This window comes from Molossus molossus, unplaced genomic scaffold (genome assembly GCF_014108415.1).
Source record: "Molossus molossus isolate mMolMol1 unplaced genomic scaffold, mMolMol1.p scaffold_m16_p_5, whole genome shotgun sequence".
NCBI classification, from domain to species: Eukaryota; Metazoa; Chordata; class Mammalia; order Chiroptera; family Molossidae; genus Molossus; species Molossus molossus.
The window spans coordinates 5,955,054-5,967,807 of record NW_023425388.1 but is presented as its reverse complement, the minus strand read 5'-3'; the positions used below and the strand labels follow the sequence as shown (position 1 = coordinate 5,967,807).

Below are 12,754 nucleotides of genomic sequence, written 5' to 3'. Positions count from 1 at the left end.
CTTCGCGTTCTATCTGACACTGTTAGACTCTCTTCATCTCAAAGAACTATTTTCTGCATTTTTCGTGTATTTTTTAAAATTTATAAGCACTTCCATTTACTGTTCTATTCAATTCTCATGGCCTCCCTTTGAGGTGGACAGTAACAGTATTTGTTTTTCTATTTTGTGGATGGCAAACACAAGCATCACCGAATTTAAGGGTCCCGCCCAGAGCCACAAACCAGGAAACCACAGGAGAGGGACCTGCCCCTGGAACTCGCAGAGCTCCCGGAGATGCCTCCTCCTCTGCCCAGCCTCTGCCTCAGCCGGGCTGCTATTTGCAACGTTCCCAGTCAGCCACTCTGCTTTGTCACTTCTTTAAGAATGAGTCCCAAACCCATACCTCTAGGCTGTCATATGAACTCCAAGTTTCCCATCTCCAATGGATTTTTGGACAGTTTTATATATACACACACACATGTATATATACAAACACACACATACGTATATATATATATATATATTTGTTGCCACACACTGAGCATGTCCCACACCAAATCCATCTTCCATGTAAACTAACTTCTCCCCTTTCTTTTTTTTTTTAAAATCCTCACCCGAGGATATTTTTCCATTGACTTTTCAGATAGAGTGGGGGGGGGGGGGAAGAGAGAGAGAGAGAGAGAGAGAGAGAGAGAGAGAGAGAGAGAGAGAGAGACATTGATGTGAGAGACACAGCAATTTGTTGCTTCCAGGACGACCCCAATCAGGGCTGGGGATGAAACCGAAACCGAGATACACACCCTTAACTGGAATTGAACCCAAGACTCTTTGGTACACAGGCTGACACTCTGACCACTGAGCCAAACTAGCCAGGGCTAACTTCTTCGCTTTCTAAATTGTGACTATGAGTTAAATGGACCTGGATTAGACTACAGTAAATTTTAGATTGTTGTATTTGACATATGTAAACCAAATGTTTTCTGACATCCTTCAAGATATGAAGTGGTCATTTGATCACTCAATTCTATCAACAGCTGAAAATCAGACATTTAGATTATGTTTCTTGTTAAAACTGTTATATAAGCTTTGATTATCATAGAGAACAGTCCTACCACCTCCTGTGGAAAGGCTGACTTCTTTGTCCTGTTGGACCTTCTGAAGGACAAGTTTCAAGTCAATAACGTTTGAGAGATTTTTTTGTTTTTGTTTTCTTAAAAGATAAACACAACATTGTCGCACCAACAGTCTGAACACTGGGCTAATTCTTGTAAATAAAGACCTCCTGTTAAATATTTTGCTTTTCGATCAAACGGTTAGCATCATTACTCACGTACCAAGACAGAGCTTACAAGAATCATTCACTCATTTGAAATGTATTTTGAGCACCTCTGAATGATAAAGGTGCTTGGGATCCATCCGTGAACTAAACAAAGAGCCCTGCCTCTGGAGCTTTGCTTCCAATGTGGCAGACACGATGAACACCAAACAGAACAGCCAGGGAAACTGCAGTACGCCAGGAGGGACTGGAGGATGAAGTGGAATCAAGTATGGGTAGGACAGGGAGGCACACAGCCCTAACTGAAAGGAAAATGATGCTTAAACTAACTTAAGAAAAACAAGAGGATTATTCACTGAAGGTGCTGGAGTAATGCCGAATTTGAGAACAAGCTACACAGCCAAGCCCTGGAAAGGATGGGGCAAAGGCAACTGCAAACTGTAGAACTACTTTTTGCATCTTTGTGTCAGCACTTCTGACTGGACTTCAGTGACTTTCAAAGGTACTCTGAACAGAGGTAATCTTTCTCCAGGTAACCCCAGAGTCACACTTAATAGTTCCATGGCCCAGAGAAGGAGAAAATACTCTTCTTCCCTAGGACCAGACAGAAAACTCCTAGAGGAAGCCTCTGGTCCCACTCAGCCCCCAGGCCCATCACTGAGATCATCACTGCGGCACTGCTGGGTCCCACACTGACCAGTGGTCAAGGGAAGGTGCAGAAGTATACTGAGTTGACCAGGGCAACAACCCCACAGAAACTAAGCCAGGGCTAACCTTCCCAGACCAGAGCCCAGCCTAGGGTGACCTGAGGGTTCCACCTGGGGAATGTGTAAACCAGGAGAAGCCTTCCGGCAATGTTGGCTGGAGGCGGGTAGCCACTAACTGCTTGTGGGCTGTGGCAAAGTGATCTGGAGGCTTGGGAAGGGTGGCGTGAACTCAGAAGATCCTCAGAGGTCCCGTCGGGGCTCAGCTCAGTGAAGAGTGAGGAAAGTCACACCACCAGGAAAGCTAGAAGAATGCCTGAGGGACACTGAGCATGCCTCCTGGTGGGTGCCAAGCTGCAAGGGGCTTGTACACTGAGGCTGCAGCAGAGGGGCTCTACTGGGAGAGGCAGGCTTCTGATAACAGGAATGTCAAAGAAACCTAGTATGTGGTTCCTACCCCCATAAAATACGCAGTCTAGTTGGAGATAACTGGCATTTATGAAACAAGATAACAAAAAAAATGTTACATCAAACTGTCTCTAAGTGAAATGGGAAACAGGAGAAAGAACTCAATGTGGGCTAGAGCCACAGAAGAAAGCTCCTAAGAGGCTCGACCTGAGCTGAGCCTTCAAAGACAAGCAGGAGTAGGAAAGATGGACAGAATGATGGGAGTATTCAGTTGTTGAGGTGGGGGCAGAGGCGAAGGGGGCAAAGATATGGGAAGCTGTGCAGAGTATCTGGGAAAGAGAAGACCAGGAGGGGGACAGCCCATTAATCCAGTGGCTGCTGCATGCCCACCAGGCCCGTGCAGAGCACCCGACATAATGACCTTCATACTCCCCACTCTAAGAGGAAGGCAGAGAGCGTGAGAAAGAGTCAATATCTCGCTAACAGTCCTGCAGCTATTAAAGAGAATTCAGATCTGACCGCCGGGCAGTCAGGGTTCACCCTAAGCTTGCTCGGTGTGGGACTGAGTAGAGGCCGCAGTGCAGGAAGACGGATGGAGGGTGCTGGGAGTCCGACAAGAGCACTTAGTGGGAGTGAGGGCAGAGACGGGAGAACAGTCAGCTAGGATGCTGATTTGGTAACCCAGGTAAAAGGTGTCAAGGGAGCACAAAACAACACAAGCTCTTTCGTCCTTTTAATCGTGGTAAAAACACACATGTTTACCCTCTTAATTTTAAAGTTACAGTACAGTGTTAGTAACCACATGCACAATGTTGTACAACAGATCTCTAGAGCTTTTTCCTTTTGTATGATTGAAATGCAGTATCCATTGAACAAGTACTCCCCATTCCTCCCCAGCTGCTGGCAACCACCATTCTACTTTGTCTCTGAGTTTAATTACTTTAGATACTGCTCATAAGTGGAATCATGCAATATTTGTTTGTGTGTGTGTGTGTCTGGTTTATTTAACTGAGCACAATGTCCTCAGGTTCGTCCATGTTGTAGCATGTGTCACAATGTCTTTTTCTACGGCTAAGTAACATTCCATTGGATAAATGAACCTCATTTCCTTTATCCATTCATCTGTTCATGGACATTTAGGTTGCTTCCTTATCTTGGCCACTGTGGATAATGCTACAATGAAAACATGGGTGTGAGAATCACTCTTCAAAATCACGTTTTCAATTCTTCTGAATAAAGACTCAGAAATGGGGTGAGATCTTTCATTCTCACTAGAAGTCTTTCGAACGACAGTTTCAGCAGACAGGGCTTCTGAAACACCTGCCCTCCTGTCTGCCACACTCACACATGGCAAGGTGGCTTCTACCAATGTCTCTGGATTGGAGTTTTCCTTCGGTGTCATTTTATTCCAGCTTTCAGAACATCCTTTCTTGTAAAGAAGCTCTGCTAGTAATAACATCTCTCAGTCTTTGTTTATCCAGGAATATATTTTGCCTTCATTTAAGAAGAACAGTGTAGCTGGACATAGAATTCTTGGTAGGCACTCTTCTTTCAGAACTTTGAAAACATCATCCCTCTGCTTTGTGACCACTATTTCTGACAAGCAGCAAGCTGTTCATCTTACTGTGGTTCACTAGTACACACTTTTCTCTTGATTTCAAGATGTTCTCTTTGTCTTAAGTTTTATTATTTACTTTTAATATTTTCCTATGGGAAGGTTCTTTTTTTTTTTTCCTTTATTGATTTTAGAGAGAGAGGAAGGAAGAGGTAGAGAGAGACAGAAACACTGATGAGAGAGAACATCGAATGGCCACTTCCTGCATGCCCTCCACTGGGGATTTGGCCCACAACCTGGGCATGTGCCCCGACCGGGAATCGAACTGATGACCTCTTGGTGCAAGGGTTGACACTCAACCACTGAGCCACACCGGCCGGGCTGTCTTAAGTTTTAACAGTTTAACTATCATATGTCTAGATGTAGATCTCTGAGTTTATACTACTAGGAATACACTATACTTCTAGAATGTATGGACTGTTTTTCATCAAAGTTAGGAGTTTTGCCCTGGCTAGGTGGCTCAGTTGTCTGGAATATCGTACATACACTAAAAGGTTGAGGGTTCAATTCCCAATTAGGGCACATACCTAGATTACAGGTTCAAACCCCAGTCGGGGAAAGTATGGGAGGCAACTGATCAATATTTCTTTCTCAGATCAATGTTTTGCTCCTCCCTCTCTCTCTAAAAATTGGTAAAAACATATCCCATATCCTTGGGTGAGAATAAATAAATAAATAAATAAATGAAATCAATAAAAATATCCTCAGGTGAGGATTAAAAGAAAAAAAAGAATTAAATTTTTTAAAAAGAAAAAAACTTAAGTTTTAAAACAATATTTCTTCAAATATCTTTCTGCTTCCTTCTCTCTCTTGTTTCCTTTAGGGACTTTTATGTATGCCCTGCTGTGCTTGATATTATGAAGTCTACAGGTCTCTGGGCTTTCATCACTTTTCTTCATGCTTTGCTTCTGTTCTTGAGACTGGATAATCCCTACCTAGCTAGGTTTATGTTTGCTGAATCTTCCTCCTGCCAGCTCAGATCTGCTGCTAAACCTGCCTAGTGAACTCTATTAATTTATACTTTTTTCTTTATTATTTTCTTCCTTATACTTTATTTGGGTTGTTTCACTTTTTTTTAAGTTCTCATAGAACTTAATCATCATCTTCAGTTTCTGCTTTCTTCTTTAATATACACATTCAAACTAATAAACTTTCTACTAAATACTGATTTAGATGCATTTCACCACTTTATATGTAACATTTTTATTATTCTGTTCAAAATACCTGATTTCTACATGATTTATTTCACTCATGGTTTAATTTCTACATGTGGGACTTTACCAATTCTCTTTTTATTATGAACTCCCAGCTTCATATACTGTGGTTAAAGAAGATATTCCATGTGATTCTGATCATCTGAAACTTGTTGAAAGTCTTTTTATAGCCCAAAAAATAGTCACTTTTGTAAATGTTCCATGTGTGCTTGAAACAAATATAGTTGGAGTGTTCTATGCATTCAGTAGGGCAAACTGGTTAACTGTGCTTTATAAATCATTCATATCCTTATTGAAACTTACTTTCTTTTTTTTTATCTATCCCTTCCTTTTTTTTTTAGAGAGAGGAAGAGATAGAAACATATATGTGAGAGATACAATTATTGGCTGCCTCCTGCACTCCCCCTACTGGGGCTTGAGCCCACAACCCCAGCATGTGCACTGACTAGGAATGGAACCAGGACCTCTCGGTCCATGGGATGACACTCAATCCACTGAGCCACACCAGCCAGGCTGAAAGAATTCTTTAAGAGCTTGGTTGAAGTCAAAGAAAGCTCCAGAAATAATCTGCATTGTTCTCTAAATGGGGTCCACTCAGGTGGTTTGAATTAAGGTTTTGAAGCTGCATGAAAACCAGCCTATGATGATCGATTCTCAGAGACTTTTCCTCCACGCTGCTCAGCACTAAAGGTCAAATCAGGCGATTTTCCTCCAATCCCCAAGGGTTGGAAGAGTATCTCCAGTTTACCTTTATACTGTTGGTAAATACCTTTGGGAGTCCCCTATTAGCTAAACAGCTATGGTGGAACCTGGGCTTTGCTTCCTGTCCCTACTGGCTGTGAGGCCATGGAAGTTGAAGGTCAGTCTGACAAATGCCCTTACAGCAGGGATTAGCTCAATTCTTTGTTAACCTCTCTGATCCCACTTTCACTTTGCTCTTGTGATCAGAGTACAACTAGTGTTTTCCTAGCGTAGAGGAATATTTCTTTAGATCTCACCCAGCATGTATACAGGAGTAGAAAATTCATTTCTTTAACATGACCCTTCTCTTTTCTGTCCTTCCACTCTCTTCCTTAATCATTAAGCCCTTAGTACATCAGATTCTGGTCAGCATCAAACAGTCTTAAGAAAAAGCCTCAGGCCTGTTGACCACAGAAACAAAGTGAAGATAACACCTTAACCTCAGTTGTGTTTCAGCCCCAGGCCCATGAAAGCAGAACAACCCTACCAACCACATTCTCATAAAATTAGAGAGAATGATGCCATGGATGACATCAGGACCTTGTACAGTAATCAACTCTCCCTACCCTGGTCCCAACCAATCAGTAGAGCCCACGACCCTAACTCCCTTAATCATCATGATCAATCACATTTCCTGTACATAGTCTGTCCCTGCGCAGGCCCTCGGGGAGCCAGGTTTTAGAATACTGGTTCACTGTGCCTCCAGTTTAGCACCATTTCCTTAAATAAACCTCTAGTTCCCTTGCTGCAAACTCCTGTTCTGTTTTATCGGGCTTTGATGTGCACAGACAACTGGACCCATAGAGTCTGGCAACACACTTTGGCTGTTTTCAGTAAGGCAAGTTGGTCGGGGATCTATCCCATCCTACCCTTGGCTCCCAATTCCTGGCCTACAGGGGTGGACTGTGGGGAAAGCTGTAGAAAGTTCTGCAGTTTTCTGAACAAAAGATAATGGATGGCTCAAAACCAGATGGCAATGGCCTATGGTGGTCAGATTCTGGATATAACTTATAATAGAGCTGTCAGGATTTTCCAACAGATTGGATAGGAATGTGAGAGAAAAAGAAGACAAAAATCACTCCAAAGTTTATAAAGGCATGAGAAATTAGAAAAAACAGAGTTGCTATCAACTGAGGCTGGGAAAGCCACAGGTGGAGGTTGGTGTGGGGAAAAATTAGAAATTTAGTCTAAACACATTGAATTTGAAGGTCTTTTAGATGTCCATGTGGAGATGTCAAGCAGATAGTTGGAAATGAGCCTAGAGTTCAGGAATGAAGTCTGGGCTGGAGATACAAATTTAGCAGAACTGACGAATGTTTCATATTACTTAGACAAACCACATAAATGTAAAATGGGATGCAAATGCCTCTATGCCTAGTCAACACCATAAACATGGGCAGGAAATGCAGCACTACTGTTAAAAGCATCATCATAACACTAGTTTGCATTAACAGTTACACCATATGTGGTCATCATCCCAACACACTCTGTCCTCATCAGCTATTTGCTAGAGTTCTTTGCCAATCCTGTGGCTTAAAAGGAATGTGAAGAATTTGGAGAATGCCTGGGAAAGAGCCAGCCACATAGTTGAATAAAGGGAAGAAAAATGATATCCAGCAAAGGTTAAAAGAAATGAGATTATTTAGTCAGAAATGATTAATGGCCGAGAAGTGGAGATGCTTGAGAGCAACTTGCCACCTTTAGGTCAGATTAAATAAAAGTAAATGAGCTTTCATTTTGGTGTGAAAGTTTTAGATTATATATAAAAAGGGAAACTAAAACCTATTTGACACCTGCTATATTAGGTGTTGGCCAGGCACTGCTTGCTGCATTTTAATAAACATGAGACCCTTGAGGTAGAAATCCTTATTTACATACAGATCAGAAAAGAGGGACCAAATGGTTAGGTAAGTTCCAAGTAGAAGTGCTGTAATTTCAGTCTGGGTCTAATAAATCCAAAGCCCATGCTCTTTAAAATATGTCAAATTTCCTCCCTGGCCGGTTTGGCTCAGCGGTTAGAGCATTGGCCCGCAGACCTGAGAGGCCCAGATTCAGTTCCTGCTAAAGGCATGTACCTCAGTTGCAGTCTGTCCCGGGCCCCGGTTGGGGTCATGTGGGTGGCAGCCACTCGATGTGTCTCTCTTACATCGATGTTTCTCTCTCTCTCTCCCTTCCTCCCTCTCTCCCTCCTGCTCTGTCTGAAGATAAATGTAAAAATGTCCTCGGGTAAGGATAAAATATATATATATATATATCAAATTTCCTAACAGGAAAATTGATCCAAGTAGAAACTGATTACTGACAGAATAAAATCATTATTTTTCTAGATCTTTTTAAATTAGAAGAGATTCTTGTTTATCTAGAATAAGCCAGTGTTCAAATTCTCTCCTAGTCCTAAACAGTTACTATAATCTAGAATTCTGAAGACAATCACCCCACCAGGACCAAGCACCAAGAAACACATTTATTTATCAGGGAACTATTTTTGTTCCTATTTTCCTATTCTATAGTGAAATACACATTCACTTTCCTAAAATATACACCAAATTCTATAACAAACCCAATTTTTAAATTAAGGTAATCCCAAACACAATTCAGGGGTCAAACATCCTGGGTTTGATAGACCTTGTTTTTGTGTGACTATGATAATAAATAACTCTAAAGATATCAAGTAAGATGACCTTGAAAAAGATTTATGAGGGTTTGAGCTGTGCTCATGGTGTCAAAAAACAACAACAAAACACGTAACTGTCTTCACGGACAAGAAAGCCTGATACCCCCGTGGCAGAAAGTTGCAGCACCCCTACTGCATGGACAAGGTTTGAGGAGGAGCACTCCAGCTGGTCAAAGAGCACCAGCCTTGGGAGTGTGAGGAACACTCTTGGTATGCTCGGTCTCTAGACACAAATTACAATGAAACTCATAACAATTTTCACTCAGCCCAGGAAAATTTCCAGAGTGCCAGAGCTAGAAGGGGCCCTAGAGAATATTTAGCCTAAGGTCCCCCTTTTTGGTAAATTTAATTTTATTGTTGACATTATTACGGATGTCCCATTCCCGCCTACCACCACCTCCACCCTCCTCCACCCAGCCCCTGAACCCCCATTCCCTCTGACCATCACCACACTGCTGTCTGTGTCTATGGGTTATGCACATGATGTTCTTTGGCTAAGGCCCTCCTTTTTTGAGAAAGTAAACAACTTGCAGAAGGCGCTGAGGATCACTGGCTGCAAGCTAGCTGAAACAGAGTGGGGATGTGGTCTCAGGACACCTACCTCAGAGGACAAGCCAAGCTGGACCTAGGGGCAAGTACCGCTGAGAAGTCACCCAGAACGAAGGCTCCCATCTCTGAGGCGCTTCCTGCGGAGCAGTAGCCCAGTACAGGGGCTAGAAGATCGGGGTCTCCACCTAGTACCTGTATAACCTTAGGCAAGTTACTTCACCTCTATAAACTCCCATTTCTTCACATATAAGACAGAAATAATAGTATTTACTCTAGACGGGTATTAGAGAAATAAATCTTTGAATATATGTAAAGCTCTTAAAACAGTGACTGGCACTCAAAAAGTAGTCAGTATTCAGGGGTATGAGGGAAAGGGCATAAAAGGGGAAAGAGATTAAGAAGTACAAAATAAGTCATGGTTATAAAATAAGTCATGGGTCATACAGCACAAGGAATAGAATCAGCAACATCATATTAACTAAGTGTGGTGACAGACGGCTACTAGATGGATTGTGGTAATCACTTTGTAAGGTATATAAATGTGGAATCACGATGTTGTACAATACACCTGAAACTACTATAACACTGTATGTTAATTATCATTTAAAATAAATTTTTTAAAAAGAAAGGAGCCCTGGCCAGTTTGGCTCAGCAGTTAGAGCGTCGGCCTGCGGTCCGGAGAGGCCCGGGTTCGGTTCCCGCTAAGGGCACGTACTTTGGTTGCAGTTTGTCCCCGGCCCTGGTTGGTCGTGCGGGTGGCAGCCACTCGATGTTTCTCTCTCTCTCTCTCCTTTCCTCTCTCTCCCTCCCACTCTATCTGTACAAAAAAATGGAAAAATGTCCTCTGGTGAGGATTAAAAAAAAAAAAAAAAAGAAAGGAAAAACCCTGGCTAGTTTGTTCAGTGGTTAGAGCATCGGCTCACGGACCAGAGAGTCCGGGGTTCAGTTCCCGCTAAGGGCACGTACCTTGGTTGCAGTTTGTCCCTGGCCCCGGTTGGGGTTGTGTGGGTGGCGACCACTTGAAGTGTCTCTCTCACATAGATGTTTCTCTCTCTCTCTTCCTCCCTAGCTCCCTCCCACTCTAGCTGAAGATAAATGCAAAAATGTCCTCGGGTGACGATTAAAAAAAAAATTATAAAAAGAAAGGAAAAAAAGTTGTGGGTATTCTTATTTAACTACAGTCTCCCTCTTACCAATCTTGTGCCCCTCCAGCTGGCATAATCTACTTACACATGGCCCATGACACCCAGCCTGAAGAGTTATCTTATAGGTCCAGTCCAGGAACCACTTCTGGTACTATGGGTGTCTTAGTTCACATTCTCAATATAAATAAGCTGTTTGGTCAAATATTCAACCCTGATGTGTAGGGACTATCATGCAATGTATACATAGACCTCCTTAGCCTGCCCTTAAACTATAGAAGGTCTGGGGTTTCACCCGAGTTGCAAGCTAACACGTAAGCATACTACAGTTTCGTGGATGCTGGCACAAGACGTGTGTCCAAGACAAAGACCTGATCATTCAACAGCAACAGCCATCTCCAGAGGGTCAGCTTTTGTGCTGGTTCGAGTCCCAAGTCCACAGGCCTGTGCACATACTGTGGGCTGTGTCACAAAAGAGGAACCCTATGCTCAGGGAGCCCAAATCTTTGATAATTAGTAACCCTGCCTGAACTTTGCCCTGGAGGGAAGCATGGGTATGAACACACCCACCCGTTGGTTCTGGAGACAGACAGTATCTCTGTCTTTTAAGAGTGTCCACTATGTAAGTATCCTTGAAAGGACAGCTGGGAACAAAGAAGGTCAGCTCTTCAGCTCTTAAGATGTAAGATATATGAGACCCCTATTTCCCAAAATATCTAAATAAATAGACATACATGCTGTGTTCATGGATTGGAAGAGGCCAAATTGCTAAAATGTCAATTATCCCCCAAATAAATTGTTGATTCAGCATAATCCCAATTAAAATCTCAACCAGATTTTTTTTGGTAGAAAGTAACAAGTTGATTCTCATATTCATATGGAACTGCAAAAGACTTAGAACAGCCCAAACAAGCTGAGAAATAAAAACAAATTTGGAAGATTTACACTACCTGACTTTAAGATTTATTATAAGTACAGTATTGGCATAATGATACAAAAATGGGTCAGTGGAACAGAATAGAGTCCAAAAACTACATCCCCACAGATATTGTCATCTGATTTCAACCAAGGCAATTCAGTAGAGAAAGGAGACTCTTCAGACCAAACGATGTTAGACCCACTAGACAGCCACATGCAAAAAAAAGAGAGGGAAGAAAGAAAGCAGCTTAGACTCATACTTCTCACTACATACAAATATTAACTCGAAATGGAACATAGACTTAAATGTAAAATGCAAAACTATAAAACTACTAGAAGAAAATACATTAAAAATATTTGTGTCTCTGTTAGGCAAAGATTTCTACATTAAAAACGTGATTCATAAAAGAAGAACCATAAATTGAAGTTCATCAACATTTAGAACTTCTGTTCTTCAAAGATGTTCTTAAGAGAAGGACAAGACAAGCAACAGATGGAGAAAATATTTGCAAACTACACATCTGACAGGATTTGTACACAGAATGTATGAGGAACTCATTAATGCTCAATAATAAGGAAAAAAACATTTCTAAATAGGCAAAAGAAGAGATACTTCATCAGAAAAGAAATATGGATGGCAAATAAGCACATGAAAAGATGTTCAACATCATTAGTCATAACAAAAATGCAAACTAAGGCCATAGTGAGGTACAGCCCTATTGGAAAGTCTAAAATTAAACAGAATGACCACACCACAGACTGACGAGGATATGCAGCAGCCGGAAAGCTAACACACTGCTGGGGAGAGAGTAAAATGGTACAACCACTTTGGAAAACTGTTTAACGGGTTCATAAAAACTAGCATACACCTACCACATGACCTAGCCATTCCACTCCTAGGTACTTAAGAGAAATAAAAACATTTGTCCATGCAAAGATTTAATGTTTTGGTTTTTTTTTTTTCTTTATTGATTTTAGAGAGAGAAAGAGAGATAGAAACATCAATGAGAGAGAACATCGATTGGTCGCCTCCTGCACACCCCCCAACTGAGGATTTGGCCCACAATCTAGGCATGTGCCCTGACTGGGAATTGAACCAGCGACCTCTTGGTGCATGGGTCAATGCTCAAACATTGAGCCATACTGGCCGGGCGTCCATTCAAAAATTTATACAAAATGTTCACAGCAGCTTTATTTATAATAGCCAAAACCTGGAGACAACCCAAATGCCCATCAACAGCTGAATAACAACTGTGGTATATCACATAAAAGAATACTATTTAGCAAGGACATATTTTAAAATAATTCTCCTGAGTGAAAGAAGATAGGCAAAAAAGAATACAAAATGTATGAATCTATTTATGTGAAACTGTAGAAAATTGAAACCAATTGAGAGTAAGGGAGAGAAGTGGTTGGGATGGGGGAGCACAAGGTACCTACCATATGGTGGGTATGCTCACTGTCTTGATTGTGGTGATAATTTTACAGGTGTATATTTATGTCAAAACCTATCAGATGTTTGCCTCAACTGGGT

At 41.8% G+C, this 12,754-nt stretch overlaps 1 protein-coding gene across 2 annotated transcripts in view; it reads right to left on the bottom strand.

The window, feature by feature from the left end:
• The window catches only part of LOC118617564 (heat shock transcription factor 2 binding protein), a 100,680-nt gene that overhangs the window by 24,918 nt on the left and 63,008 nt on the right, over window positions 1-12,754 (bottom strand). The gene's annotated exons all lie outside the window — the stretch shown is intronic.